Genomic DNA, 16,581 nt, shown 5'->3' with positions numbered 1-16,581 from the left:
TTTCTATTTGAGTTTCACACCACAGTTTTACAATATTCCCGACGAGTGGTCATTTAGCAATTCATCCTCCACATCGCAAGGCAGCCCATTCCATTTTGGGACAACAGAATTTACATTCATTCTGAATCAATTAGGGCCTGAACCACGACTAAGTGGGGCTTGGCCTGGGACTTATTGTTGGCCAATCAATCTATATCTGGCCACTAGACCCAGATGGCTCAGGAGGAGAAAATGAGGCTACTGGCTTTGCCCAGCCCTCTCTCACAAATCCAATTCACTGGCATGTCATGGCATCACCTCCCTGATGGCATAGTCCTCTTTGAGAATGAAGGACAAACAACAACCTCTTCGGGACAACTGAAAGTGTTACCAAGTTTCTATATGCATAGAACTAAATCTTGTCTCTCTGACATTTCATGGGATCACAGAGCTAGAGCTCAAAGTGACCTTGGAGGCCAATCTTCTCATTTTATAGATGACAAAAATGGAGCCCAGAAAGATTGAGTGATTTCTCAACATCACATAAAAAATAAGAGCTAAGATTCACATTCAGTTCCTGTTACTCCAAGTTCAGTATTCTTTCCAATATATCCATTACCCTCTAGGGCTAAGCAGAACAAGTCTAGTTCCCTTTAGATAGGAGAATCCTTTAGGTACATGAGGATTTTTTTATATATCTCCTAAATCTGTTCTTCTCTCCTTTTCTTCAGACAAAAGATCTCCATTTCCTCAGCCAATCCTCTCCCTGACTTTTCTGAGGTTCAAGACTGTTGGCCCACTTCTCACCAATCATTGAAGACACATTAGAATTAAGACAAACTTTTTACTCAGAAAAAAGGGTCTGACAAAGGTAAAAACAAACAAAAAAGGATGGTCAGAGATTACAATGTTAATATGCAAGAATAAGACTAGGCTATAGCATCTACATCTGTCACGTATATATACAGGTGTATTTAGTGCTAGAGGAAACAATGAAAATTAGTCCAAGCTCTTCATTTTATAGATGAGAAACATAAAGACCAAAGAAGAGAAATCACATCTTTAAACTCATAAATGCTTTAAATAAGCAGTGCATACCTGGAAGAACTAGGCAGCCAGAAATATGCTCACAACGGTGAGGTGAGGCTTGATCAATAAGCTGAAGTTATTATAGGAAAAGCAGGCAAAGATAAGACCTGGGATCAGGGTTTAGATGGCACAAGGCAGAGCTAATCCATTTTGGTAATAGCTCAACATCACATTCAAGTACAACCTCTTTGGAGCTCGTAGTTACTTGAATTAATCAATCAATCAATAAACGTTTGTTAAGACCTTACTATGCACCAGGCACTGTGCTAAGTACTGGGGATACAAAAAGAGGCAAAAGACAGTCTTTGACCCTGAGGAGTATACAATCTAATGGGGAAAACAACATGCAAACAAATATATACAGAGGAAGATACACAAGATAAATAGGAGATAATTAACAGAAGGAAGGCACTAGAATTAAAAGGGATTGCAGAAAGCTTCTTATAGAAGGTGGGATTTTTAGTTGAGATTTAAAGAAAGCCAGAGATGTCAGTAGACAGAGCAGAGGAAGAAGAATATTCCAGGCATGGAGAATAAGGGAGGGGAGAGGAAGAGGGAGAGGAGAGGAGAGAAACCACAGGAGTTCATTGGCTAGAAGGGAGGGGTATTGCATGATTGGAACTGCATTTTAGAAAAAAATCACTTTAGTGGCTGAATGGAGGAAGGACTGAAGTAAGGGAAAACTTGAGGGACCCACCGGCAGACTGTTGCAGTAATCAAGGTATGAGGTAAAACATACCTCCTGTATCCTGGGTGAGAAGTGATGAGCTAGAGACCAACTTATTGATTTGTTTAATTTGACTATACTTATACTGCTCCCATGTAGGGGCAGGGTGTGGAGGATGAGTTAATGAGTAGTGACACAAATGAATAAAAAAAATCAATAAAACATTTTTAAAGTACATAGAATAAAAACTATCAGAAGGAAACTAAAACAGGGAAATTTTGTTTCTACCATGTAGAATTTAATTGCACTTTTAAAAAACAAGATGTCTGTATCAAAAGTTTCCAATTTCATAAATAATCCTCTTTTTTTCTTTTTATAACTAATTGTTCAAGTTTGTTAATGGTTATGTTCATAATATGAAAGAAGAATTAAAGCAAAAATAAAACAGATTCAAAATCCCAGATAAAGGCTTACCACACTATAAGCCCATAAGATTAATGAGGGAATTCCCCAATCATATTCCTAACCATAAAAACCCCTTAAAACCACCCCCTAGTTCTTCCTTTTCCCCTCTCCCGTGAAAGATGGAAGGTTGCCAGTTCAGCACAGTCAGTCCTGGTACCATCATGCTGTTTTTAGCATATTACTCACAAGGGAAACAAGACATGGTAGATCACTAATTTAGATGTCCACAAAAGGTGTTGTGTCTTGACAGCCATGTCACCCTTGCTGTTCATCAGAGAAATATTGAGTCTGCAGGAGTTTGGTCATCACAGAATGCCGAGTCCTCAAGATCTGCTTGCTATAAAAATGCTGAATCTTTAAGTATCCACTGTCAGCACTCCAACCAAGATTAGGAGAGAAGCAAAAAACTGGGAAAGAATTTTTACAACCAGCATCTCTGATAAAGGCCTAATTTCTAAAATATATGGAGAACTGAGTCAAATTTATAAGAATACAAGTCATTCCTCAGTTGATAAATGGTCAAAGGATATGAACAGGCAGTTTTCAGAGGAAGAAATTAAAAGTATCTATAGTCATATGAAAAAATGCTCTAAATCATTATTGATTAGAGAAATGCAAATCAAAACAACTCTAAGGTACCACATCACACCTGTCAAATTGGCTAACATGATAAAATAGGAAAATTATAAATGCTGGAGAAGATGTAGAAATATTGAAACACAAATGCATTGTTGGTGGAGTTGTGAAGTGATCTAACCATTTTGGATAACAATTTAGAACTATGCCCAAAGGTCTATAAAAATGTGCATACTCTTTGACCTAGCAATACCACTTCTAGAGCTGTATTCCAAAAAGATCATACAGATGGGAAGAGGACTCACAGTATAGCAGCTCTTTTTGTGGTGACAAAGAACTGGAAATTGAGGGGATGCCCATCAACTGGGGAATGGCTGATCAAGTTGTAGTATATGAATGTAATAGAATAATATTGTGTATAAGAAATGATGAGCAAGTAAACTTCAGAAAAACCTGGAAAGACATATAAACTGATGCTGAGTGAGGGGAGCAGAGTCAGGAGAACATTATAAACAGTTACAGCCACATTGTGGGATGACTAACTTTGATAGACTTGGCTTTTCTCAGCAATGAAAGGTTCTAAGACAACTCCAAAAGGTTCAGGATGGAAAATGCTCTCCACATCCTGAGAAAGAATTACAGTCTGAATGCAGATCGAAGCACACTATTTGCTCTCTTTCTTTTTTGTTTTCTTTCCTCTTTCTTGTGGTTCATTCTGTTATAATCCTTTGCAACATGACTAATGTGAAAAAATGTTTAATGTGAATGTATTTGTAGAGCCTATACCACATTGCATGCTCTCTTGGGGAGGGGGGAGAGGAAGGAGGGGGAGAAAATTTGTAACTCAAGAGTTTGTGGAACTGAATGATATAAAAAAAAATTATTATTTTTTAAAAAAAGAAAAGAATTAGGAATCATGCATCACAATCTGAAAAAAAAAAAAGAGTAACAGTTTCTAGAGAAGTCTGCAATGGGCTACTGTCTTCTAGCTCAAGCTACCTTGGTTTCTCCCTTATTCCTAGCTTGCCCCCAGATACTCTCCTTCAGAAACAGCTGTCTGTGCCTTAGATAAACTGAAATGGAAAGAATATAATGTTGCACTTCTCATCACCTCTTGCTCTACAGTGCTGTACACTATGGGGAAGGGGAGGTGTTACCAGTCAGATCACAAGCCCTACCCGTTTACATGCATCCATACAACACAATAAATATCTAATTCATGAGGTGTGCTCAGCCGAACCGTAGCATTTGCAAGCTGTGTGACCATCTGCAATTTATTTCAGATTCCTGAGTTTCTGTTTCCTCATGTGTACCATGGAAGTAATGGGATCCCTCCCTCTCTTACACTTTCCCTCAGCTTTCCTGAGAAACGTACAGTCTTCCTGACCTCTGTCTCTCCTTCCAAGCTCTAATACTGACCACATCTATTATAGCTTCTAGATAGCATCCTACCAAATTAATTCAGCCTTCTCATAACAATGGGATATCTCCAAATGCAGCCAGAGTTGCAACCCACCATTTCCCATAAGAACAAGAAGTGGCAGACACTAACTAACATTTACATATCTTTCAAGTTTTGCAAAGTGCTTTGCATGTGTTATCTCATTTGATCTTCACAATAACCCTGTGAAGTAAATGTTATTATGCCCAATTTACAGAAAAGGAAACTAAAGCTGATAAAGTTAGATGACTTGCCCAGGTTCACACAGCTAATAAGTGTCTGAGGCAGGATCTAAACTCAGGTCTTCTTGAGGTGAAGTCTGAAACTGTATCTACTATACCACGCCGACACCTCAAAAATTACTGTACTTATTTAGCACTTTAACTTTACAAAACATTTTACATATATTATGTCATCTGAGTCTCACAACAATTATATTTAATAGGTGTATTAAAAGTAATATTATCCCTATTGAACAAATGAGAAAACTGAGGATCACAGAGGATAAGTGTGGGCATAATCCAAGATTCTTTCCCTGGCCCTCTTCTATTCTCTCTATATCTCTCCCTTGGTTATCTCATTAGCTCCCATGGGTTCAGTTATTATCCCTATTAGTTGACTCAAACCTACAGATATAGCCCTAATTTCTCTCTCTCTCCTAAACTTCAATCCACCAATAAATTCAATTTAATAAATATTTGATAAGTACCTATTACGTGCCAAGAACCAGGCTAGACGCTGGGGATAAAAAGAGAAAAACAAAATAATCCCTGCCCTGAGAAAGTTACATAGTAGTCGATAGTGTACTGGACCTGGAGTCAGGAAGACCTGAATTCAAATCTGGCCTTTCATATACTCACTATGTGACCCTGGGATTCTTAATCTCTGACTGCCTCAGTTTCTTCTACTGTAAAAATTGAGATAATAGTAGCATCCATTTCTCAGGTTTTTGAGGAACAAGATAATATTTGTAAAATAGTTAGCACAGTGCTTGGCAAATAGTAGGCTCTACATAAATGCTTATTCCTTTTCTTTTCCTCTTCCTTGTTCTTGGGAAGCTTACTGGCTGCCAGAATTCTCCATATTGCTGTCCTATGGGTAGCTTCAGCTCTATATGTCTGAAACAGAACTCTTATTTCCTCCAATTCCATCTTTCCTCCAAACGCCACTATTTCTGATAATTGTGCCTGAATCCAGTCGCTAATTCACACTCTTAGATTCCTCTTTGACTGTTCCTTCACAATCCATCCTCCAAAAACCTCCAGAAAGATAGCGTTAAAAACATATCTCACTGGGTCATTCCCCCCACTACCACATTTTAAAAAGTCTTCAATAACTCCTTATTGCCTTTAGGGAAGAATCCAATTCTCACCACAGCTTTCAAAGATCTCTACAATTTGGCTCCTACCTTCCTTTCCAATAATTTCATATAACTTTTCTCGCAGTTTCCAGTCAAATTAACCTGTTACTTGTACTTCCTATGTGATAGTCCATGTCTCATTTCAGTGCCTTTAGAAAAAGGTCCCTTATGTATGGACTGCACTTCTCTCTACCTCAAAGAGGCTTCAATCAAAGCATATCTTGGGGAATGTTTCTTACATAAAATATTTTCCTCTAGTTTTTAATATTCTCTCCAAAACTATATTAGATATACTTCTCTGTGTTTGTTTTGTATACCCCAGTAGAACATGGGATCCTTGAAGACAACTACTTCATTTTTTGTACTTTATCCCTGAAATCCAATAAAGTCCCTTGCGCAGAGTAGGAACATAATACAATGTTGTTTTCAATGAATGAGATGACTTGCTCACAGAGGTAGTAAATTATCAGAGGCAGGATCTGAACAATTATCAGTGAACTTTTCTGTACCATTCCCCTGACTGATCCACCTCTCCCCAACTTCAACTATAAGACCAAGACTGGGACCTGTCCATGGTACTGACTATACCCAAACCAATAGAAGAAATAGGGCTGAGGTTCCCGCAGGTGGTGGGACAGAATTGTGGCCATGAGAAAAATAAGATTTGCAACCAGGTAGACTGATCATAGAACTGAAAGAACCAAAAGCAAGAGGAGGTGGATGAACCAGAGGCAAAGCAAGATTAAAACTAGTTCTCACAAGAAGGACATGGTAAGAGTCAAAGTCAGAAGTTCAAGCAGTAATAGTTCTGAGCCCTGAAAGTGATAGGGTATCAGGTCAGAAATGGAGTAACCTTCATTTAGTTGCATTAGGCTGGAGTGTGTGTGTGTGTCTCTCTGTCTGTGTCTGCGTGCACCTCTGTGCATCTGTGTCTGTATGGGTGTCTGTGTGTGTCTGTGTCTGTGTGTGTATCTGTGTCTCTGTGCATCTGTGTGCATCTATGTGTATATTTGTCTGTTTGTGTCTGTGTGTTTATGCCCAGCTGTGTGTAATTATCCTAATCCTTTTTCAAAAAAAATTATAATACATCTGAATTTATTAGCTCACATTCTTGGCAGCTTCTGGGTAAGAATTCAGCCATCTGCAAAGTTAATTCACACAGAATTTCTTAAACTGATAAGTAATTTGACAGAAATCACCTATAACCCAGAATGGCTCATGTGGAACAAGGCTGCTTAAAATCTCTGAGAGCTGAAGGTTTGGCAGTGTTTGATCAGATTATAAGAAGGCTGAACTTTGAAATTACTTTGTGGTCTTTGTGCTTCTAGAATGAGGGAGAAATTCTTTGCCATATGCTTGATTTTTTTTTCATTATCTTTTCCCTCAGTCTTACTGTCTTATAACTATAAATTATCTGTTTGCCAGAGAGTACCCTTAGGCAGTCAGGTGGCATAGTGAATAGAGTACCAGACCTGGAGTCAGGAAGACCTGAGTTCAAATCCAACCTTAGACACTTAATTGTGTGACCCTGAGCAAGTCATTTAACCCTGTTTGCCTTGGTTTCTTTATCTGTAAAATGAGTTGGAGAAGGAAATGACAAACTACTCCAGTATCTTTGCCACAAAAACCCCAAATAGGATGATGAAGAGTCAAATGTGACTGAATAACTGAACAATGACATCCCGGGCAAAGGTAGATTATAACAGATATCAGTCAACCTCTTTAATATAAATGATTAAAGCTTCTTCAAAAAGATGGCTTATAAAGCCGCACCCACCTTTCCCTGAAGGCTCTGTCATTATTACTACATGGTAACTACTAAGTTCATGCCTCCTGGGACATTTTTCTCCATGACCCATCTTACCCTTGCTGCTCTTCTAGTAAAAGCAAATGAAGGAGTAGTTGATTCATCTTATTAATATGCATAATAGAATTTCAAACAATGAATCATGAGCTTTGGAGGCAAGCAGAGCCCAGATCCAGGGCTTCCTTCCACACATATTGCCTAAAGCACAGATTTCCATTAGAGCTTCTACTCCTAAGTCACTGTCTCCACTGGCACCTCACTATTACAAGGGCTTACTATTGCCAAGCCTCCATTATCCTCACCTCTGCTCCCTTCAGGCCCCTAACTCATTCAAGAAAATAATTAGTTAATCTAAGGAAAGTATCGTACTAAAATGTGCTAATGGGAGAAGGCTGTAGGAGCTCCTCAGGGCACTCTCTCCAATTCCTATTCCATGAATGTGTCATAACAAGAACCTTCCAGAAACAATAGATTAGTTAGTAAATGAAATAAAAAACATATAAATGTGTTCTATTTCAATCCATCAAAGTATAAACCAGTACAGAAGATTTTACATAAAAAACTCGTAGGAATCAAGTGAATATAAATTTATGTCTATGTATTTACATATATACATAGAGATACATACAAAAGACCACATGCACATATCTATATATATATATATACATATATGTATAAATGTTTTTAACATTTTAGTAGCTAGCATTTCTATATCACTTATTCTATGCCAGGTAATATGCTAAGCACTTTACAAATATTTGCTCATTTGATCCTCATCACAACCCTGGGAAAATAACCATTTTACATTTCAGGAAAATGAAGTAAAAAGAGGTTAAGTGACTTGCCCAAGATCACACAGCTAGTAACTATCTGAGCCTAGATTTGAACTCAGGTCTTCCTGACACTAGGCACAGTGCTCTACCACCTAGTACCACCTATCTGCCTATATTTAATGGGGTATATAGGTGTGTGTGTGTGTGTGTGTGTGTGTGTATGTGCACTTTGTTCTTCCAAAAATCTGTGATTTCATTGATGTGGGTACTTCTCCCACTAATTCAGATCAATAAACCAATAAAAATTAATTTAAGTACCTTTTATATGCCAGTCAAAATGCTAGGTACTGGGTATGCAAAGACAAAAAAATATATGGTTCCTGCCCTCAAGAGCTGAAATTCCATAAGGGGATAAAGAACTTCACATCTCAGTAGATGGTTTTTCTGTATGATTCTGGGCAAATTATTTACCTACTCTCTCCTTCATCTGTAAAATGAAGAGAATAATAGCACCAACCTTACCAGGCTATTGGGAGGATCAAATTACATATATGTAAAGCACTTTGCAAATATGAAAGTGCTATATAAATGCTATTACATTATTATTATCATGAGTTGCCATAGCTTTAAAAAAAAATCACATGGGAGCCAACCTTTTGTGACTAAAAAGGAGGGAGGCAATGTGATCTAGGAAAAAAAGCATTTGCTTTAGGGTCAGAGGACCTAGGTTTAAATCCTGTCTGCCACTTCCTAACTATGTGACAATTGCTAAGTCACGTAATCTCCCTGAATATCAGTTTTCTCATCTGGAAAAAGGAATTGGACTTGATGACCTCAATGACCCCATCCAGCTCCAAAGCTAAGATCATCTGGTCCATGTTATGATGAAGAACTGGAAGACATCAGTGAAGAAATCCACATTTCAAACTCATAAAAGAGATGTCACAAGGCAATACACGCATCATATGAATGGTGCAGACAATGCCTCAAGAAACAAAAATCTCCACAAGCCTCTACACAGCTTGCTCCCATGAAGCCCTGAAAAAAGCAGAATTTTACCAGGATCAACAGAAAGACTTGCGCTGTTTTTTTAATCAAGGCTACCATTGTTGCTTTCTTTTTTTTAATGAGATAACATGGAGAAATGATAAATAAAAATATTGGGTTTTGACTCATTATAAACTTTACTATGAAATAATAATCCACAAATGACTTTGAAGAACCAAGATATATCATGAGAACTAATAGTTTACAAAAACGAAATGCCTGGTCCCCATACTGTAACTAGGGAAGGACATCTAGGACTTTGTCCTAGGTGCCAAAATCTTGAAGGGACTATTATTTTCTACTTCGGAGAAGTGCTGCTTTATCTACACTATGGTCCAGAGACAGACTGCTGCCTCATCTCTCCCAGTCCACATGTCTTTGGCACCTCCCTTACCCTTCCTTATGGAAACTGGTGAGATAGGAAGAAGTTGAGGGCATTGTGTCACTGGCAATAGAAGAGGAGGAAAGAAAATTATCCCTTCCCTGTGCTACAGCATCAACCTCAGCCCCTAATGGGAGGTAGATTCTTAAGGAAGCATTATTCATTTATTGGTTCTTAAAGGGAATGAGGGAAAGAAGATAAGCTGTCCCCACAATTCCACCCAGCATTGGACTATATCTCTCTTGATGGGCTCTCTGCCTTCCTACTTCCCTTTCTCTTGCCACTTCTTCCCTAGACTCTCATTTCTAACCAACTTAGTTCTAGCTCTCCTTGGTCTCTGTCTCCTCTGCCTTCTATTTCTACTCTACTCTCTGGGGTTTCCTAGGCTATTGTTAAACTCTCCATTTGAGATCTTGTCTTTTCAGAATTCTTTCATCTCCTGGCACTTCCTTGAAACAAACTTTTCAACATTCTACAAAATTAACTGTTCTATCTTCCTAGCCCCCCTGACACACAGGGTCAAGAGAAGAAGTGGACATCCTCTTTAGTCTCTTCTCTACTATTTCCATACCCTCTGTCTGCCACTCATGACAGTAACTGCCCCTCAACCCTTGAAGTTGACTCCATTTAACCAAATGCTTGGATTTCCACTCTCCTTCCTCTTCAGGTAAGTTCAGTGCCTGGTTCACAGACTCCTTTTTACATTCTAACACCTGCCTCTTTCAGAATTCTTGTCCTTCATTTCCGTAACCTCTGACTCCAGTCAACCATTAAGAGATGTGGCTGTATCTTGGGGAGATTGTATCACCACTATATTGCTCAACTGAATTTGACTAATTTGCCAGAATTCCTAGTCCCTAATTGTCCTCCCAAAGGAAAAGATATCAAGAATCAATTGAATGGGTATATATCTCTGTGTGTGCACACACATACATATATACACACATATATGTGTGTATATACAGATGGATGTATGCATATCTATTTGAACAGTCATTTGAACAGTGCATATATGTGTATACATATTGTGTATGTTTGTGGGGGGGAGGGGCACAGTGGATACCGTGCTGGGTCTAGAATCAGGAAGACTAGTTCAAATCCAGCCTCAGACACTTACTAGCTATGTGAACCTGGGCAACTTAACCTTATTTGCCTCAGTTTCCTCATCTGTAAAATGAGCTGGAAAAGGAAATGGTAAACTACTCCATTACCCCAAATGGAGTCATAAAGAGTCAGACACAACTGAAATGACTAAACAACCAAACCTATGCCCAAAAAAGTTACCAAATCTTTGATCCAGCTATGTAACTACTAGGCCTATACCCCCAAAGAAAACAAAGAAAGAGAAAAAGAACCTATATTTCCATATATATATGTATATATATGTACATATATACATGTATGTATAAACAGCACAGCTCTATTTTCTTATTAGGAAAAATATAAACAAATAATGGTACATGAATGTAATGGAATATTATTATATCATATGAAATTACAAAAAAGGGAATTTGTGAAGAAACTAGGAAGGCCTTTATGAACTGATACAGAGTGAAATGAGCAGAACTAGAAGAATTTTACATTATAGAGAAAAACAACTTTGAAAAACTTTAGAATTATGATAAACACAATGATAAACCAAGAATCCAGAAGAATGAAGATTAAACATTACTCACCTTCTAGCAGAGAGGTGATGAATCTAAAATGCATAAAGATATGTATTTGAAATATAGCTAATATTGGAACTTGTTTTGCTTGACTATGTAGATATATATTGAGAGATTGATATTTTGTGGAGGGGGGGTTTATTTTAACTTAGTGAAAATAGGGAGTAGTGGGAGAGACATTAATTTTTTTTTAAGTATAAAAAGTTGAAACATTAAAAGCAGTGAAAAAAAATGAAGACAACTAGCTCGGGAAGCAGTAGTATAATACTAGCTTAGAGAACCAGCCCAGAAATTCTGTCTGCTTTTAGCTATTGTTGGCAGTTACATTCAGGGTAAAATAGAGTATAGTGCCCTCCTAAGGGCAGTTGCCTACAGATGTTTTTTTCCTAACCCAATAACTTAGCTGCCTTGCCTTTTTCTTTATGAGATAACCAGTACCACCTGGAAAGAGTGAAAACTCTCACAGAAAGACAGATTTTCCAAGGAATCCAACCCAAAGAAAAGATTCTAATGATACTCTTGGAGTAATAAGCTAAGAAAGCCAATCTTGGCCTAATAATCCACATAAGAAAAAAATGTGGTTGAAAGATGTTTATTGTCCAGATTATGACATGTAGTTATATGAGTTCAATCCTCAGTAAATATACATCCACCAACCAGCACCAACTGACACCAACAGGTAGGTAAGCCCAGGAGCCCCAGAATATTAATACTCCCCCAGACCACTGACCTTGCTTACACTCTAGCTCCCTTCACCCTAGCCATCATCCAGAGAAGCAACCCGTGTGGAGAAGGGACCAACCATCCCCACCAATTGCTGACCATCTATTATCTATATCTAATCTCTTGGTGAACCAGTTGAACTCCACATTTTTCTCCTCTCTTGGAGGAGACAAATCAGCTTCATTGATACAGCAAGGCACCCTAAAGGAGAGATAGGAAGCAGCATGTGTCAGGGCAAATCAAACCACTACCTCCACCTTCACTCAATCCCCAGTGAAGATAGCTGAGGACCCTGAGACCAGAGAACCCTGAGAATAGCAACACCCTACAGACCACTAGTCCTGCCTCCAGCTTAGCATCTGTAGTCATCATATAGGAGACATGGCAACTGCCTCTACAAATGCTTTAGCTACTAAGGACCTGGAAAAGGAAGGTTTTAATACCCAAGTACTTGAGGCTGTAATATGGTTCAACATCAGAAACAAATGTGATTTTATCAGTGGAGATGACATTTTTAAAGATACGTTATTATCTATTTTGTTCATGCACCCCAAGAATCTCTCTATCTGATTTCCAGCTAAAATTTCCTATGTGAATCATCTTCTTTTATTAGAGAATGAGATCTTTTAAAGCAGATGTTATTTCTCTTTTCTAATTGTAAGTGCTTTGCACGCAGTGAGCACTTAAATGTTTTTTCATTCATTCACACATACATAGGTGTACATGTTTACACTGATATATAAAGGAAGGAGGCGTGGCAGGCTCTGCAGCCAGTGCCTAGATTGAATGGGGAAAAGATGATTGGCAGGATTTTATTTCAAAATTGTGTAATGCTATGAAAGATCCCAAAATGCTCCCTAAAATAAAACCCCAGCTATCTAGCCAAGATATTCTTCCAAAGATGCTTTCTGGCTACATATTCAAATATATCAAAAGAATTTAAATTCTGGGTAGCTCAAAGGGTAAAGGAAAGTCTTTCTAGTGGTTATAAATGGACTGCAGCATATTACCACTGGTGAATGACGACTGTTTGATCCTAAGACTTACTTGTAGAAAATGGCATAAAAATATCATGAAGCAATTATATGATTAAAAGTAGTGAGAGATTTAATGGATAGACAGCCTGGGTATTGCCATGCTACCCATGGGATGTCAAAAGACATAAAGCAAGTCCTCCAAAAGGTTGCCTAACTCCTCTTTAATGAACTTATGAAGGTCATGGACAAGAACTATATGGGATGACAAAGATTGTTATCTATACCCATAGATGCACAATGATGATGATAGGATGGATCACAGTTAGAGCTAGAAGGGACATTGAAGGTCATTTACTCTAAAAGAGAAAGTAGGGTCCATAAAGGTAAAGTGATTTGTCCCAAACCATATAGGCAGGGGAATTGAAGTAATAAGCTAACAAGTTTTTAACTTTCTATCTGGACTTGTAATTTTATTGGTGTAGGGAACTCCCAGAAAGGAAACTTTTTCCATTGATGCAGATCAACAGATGTCCTGTAGTGTAGTGTTTTCAAAGAGTTGCCTGGGATTAAGTGGTTTGTCCAGGTCACATCACCAACGTGTGTCAGAGGCAATATTAGCATCTAGATTTTCCTCACTCTGAGGCAGGCTCTCTACCCACTACACAACACTGCCTCTCAATAATCTTCCATTGCCATGAAGAAAACTGCTGAGAAGCCAAGAAAAGGGAGTCTAGAATTTCCCAATCTGCTTTATCCCTGACGTAGCCAGAAATGTGACTTAATTCATGTGAATGAAATTACAGTCAGAATGGGTTGAATCCAGTTCTCCCCTTAGTGCAAAGACACTAAATGAATCCTTGCTTTAGCCTTTTATTGTGAAAGAGCTCAGAGGAGATGCCCACCAACAAAGTGTCAGGTGAAGGTGCAATTCCATTTCATAGCAGTAGGTGGGCAGGATGCTCTACAACTAATTAATAAACTAGATGTGGATAAATCCCTGGGACTATTATGCCATCTTAGTAAGACTAACAAAGTTCTTCAACAGGAATTCAAGGGTCAGAATGTGAAACTGTTGATTAAAAGGTGTGACTTTTCATTACATGTAGTCACTATACTGGAGAACCAAATGCCAAATCAATAAGGACTCATGTAGCAAATAGTGAATACACCTAATTATCCAAACCAATACCAAACAGAAATCAGAAAAATATACACATGAGAATGATGTGTATCTTCTTCATTTCTGAAGAAGACCATGGCATCAGAGAAATACTGACATGACTTGCACTTGACTTTGTTTTGAGTGAGGGAGGGCTGGGCAGGTCACCAGCCTCACTTCTCCTCCAGAGCCATCTGAATCCAGTGACCAGATATTCATCAGGATGGCTGGGGATGACCCAGAATGAAGCAATTGGGGTTAAGTAACTTGCCCAAGGTCACACAGCTAGTGAGTGTCAAGAGTCTGAAGGTGAGATTTGAACTCAGGTCCTTCTGTTTCCTGCACTGGTGCTCTATCCATTGCACTACCTAGCTGCTCAAAATATGAGAATATACACCAAATAATACATACAGTGAATGAACTCTCCAAATGGAGTGAGATTATCTCACCTCAAACAGGACAGAGTCCCAGATCTCACCCAATGGGAAATTCTCCAAAGTCTCTAGTGTAGTAAGTTGGGAACAGGGACGTGATTAGAGCACCAGCTTCTTTACATGTCGACTTCTTTTCAAAGTCTTGGGGACCTGGAGAGAGTTCATAACAGTGGCAAATCCTTTATAAGACATTTGCCTTGGAGATATTAGCTCTGAACCAACCAATGACAATGATTTTTGATATTTTTGACATTTGGCAGCTTGGAATCAGAAAGCACTGCGTTGTAATTCTAACTCTGACATTTTCCTAGCTGTATGAACTTGAACAAGACTTTTAATCTCTCTCAACTTCAATGCCTCAACTTCCTTCATTGTAAAATACAGACAAAAACAGCACCTGCTTCACAGGGTTATTGTGAGAACCAAATGAGATCATATATGTAAGGTACTCTGCAAACTTTAATGTGGGGCATCAACACCAGTGTAAGGGTTATGGGTGCTGTGTTTTGCCTATGTAGGTTATGTATGTCCACATGGGAACCATATGGTTCACAGGGAGGAAATAATAGATATCACAACTATCTCCTTCTCCAAAGGCAAATTTGATTCCCGCCAGGTGGGGAAGTAGAATGTTGAGACCAAAGACTGATCATCCTGTTCTCCTCATAGAGGGATATGAGGCTAGGATTATATCTACCTGCTCCCTTAAATATTGTTAGCCTGGGGAAAATAAATTGTAGGTGAAAGATGAATTTCTGATCACTTTGTTTAATGGAGGAAGAATGCCCAAGGCTTGATTTCCTTCCCTCCAAAGGTCTGTTACACAATGAACTCATATAACAAATAGTAAATAAACCTATTTATCCAAATCAATTCCAAACAGAAATGAGAGAAAGGATACATAGGAGAATATACACCAGACAATACACAGAGTGAATGAACTCTCCCATTGGGAGAAAGTTTATCTTCCCTCAACCAAGAGAGAGCATCCTAGATCCACCCAAGAGAAAATTCCCTGAAGTCTTTAGTGTAGCAAGCTGGAAATGGAGATACAATCTAGGCATTGACTCCTTTGCCTGTCAGCTTCTTCCCAAAGTCTTTCTCTCCCTTTATGGACCTGAAGAGAGTCTGAATCATGTGTTTTCTCTCTTGAAGCTGGAAGCCAGAAGACTAGGATTTCTCTTCTCTTAAAGTCTTACCAATTCTCTCCTTCCCACAGATGCAGAGCACTGAGTTATCAATCTCCACCAAAAAGGACAGTCCCCAGCAGATGCACTTTGAGCCACAGCTTATGCTAACTATTATTGTTATCTTAAACTGTGTTTTGCAGATATTCTCAACTAGGTTCTAACATGCAACACTACTATGACAGGTGTTGCATGTCCTTACTGTCCACTTAGTAAACTGGCAAAGTGGTAAACTGTCCACTGGCAAAACTCTAATCATCCACACCTGTCCTGTTCCACTACATTCTGCAACCTACTTAGGTTACGTAATGATCAACCAGTTAGAGTGTATTATAGATTTTTTCCACCAATTGGTACTACCCATGGGACAATATCAAAGATTATTCAGGACACATGGTTGAGATTTCCCCAAAACCTATGGCATTCCCTACCCATCACTAAAGGGTACTCAGTCCACATGAGATTCTTCCTTCCCTCAGCCTTGAGCTCTCCCAAGCTCTTTGTCAGTGGGGCTGACTCAGTATAAATCTAGGGGTATGGACTGGGACTAATTATAAGGCTGCAGTTGCAAAATGGCAGTAAATAAAGAGGCTAGCAGGTCTCACTACCTGTCTCACTAGCATCATCAAAAACGCAAATGGAATGGTAGACTGAGTTTTTTTTTTCCAAGTAAAGTCAATAAACAGATCAGGGAGGAGGGTCAAATGCAAGGAACTGCAGGCAAAACTTTGCTACTCTGCCTCTTAACATTTGTTTGATTTCATCCCCATCTTGAACTCAAATCCTGCTACCTAATTCCTAGGGAAATATAGCAACTAGCATCTCAGCAGCTATGACAGAGTAGTTTA

Source organism: Notamacropus eugenii, chromosome 1, assembly GCF_028372415.1.
Source record: "Notamacropus eugenii isolate mMacEug1 chromosome 1, mMacEug1.pri_v2, whole genome shotgun sequence".
NCBI classification, from domain to species: domain Eukaryota; kingdom Metazoa; phylum Chordata; class Mammalia; order Diprotodontia; family Macropodidae; genus Notamacropus; species Notamacropus eugenii.
This window is presented reverse-complemented; position numbering follows the sequence as displayed.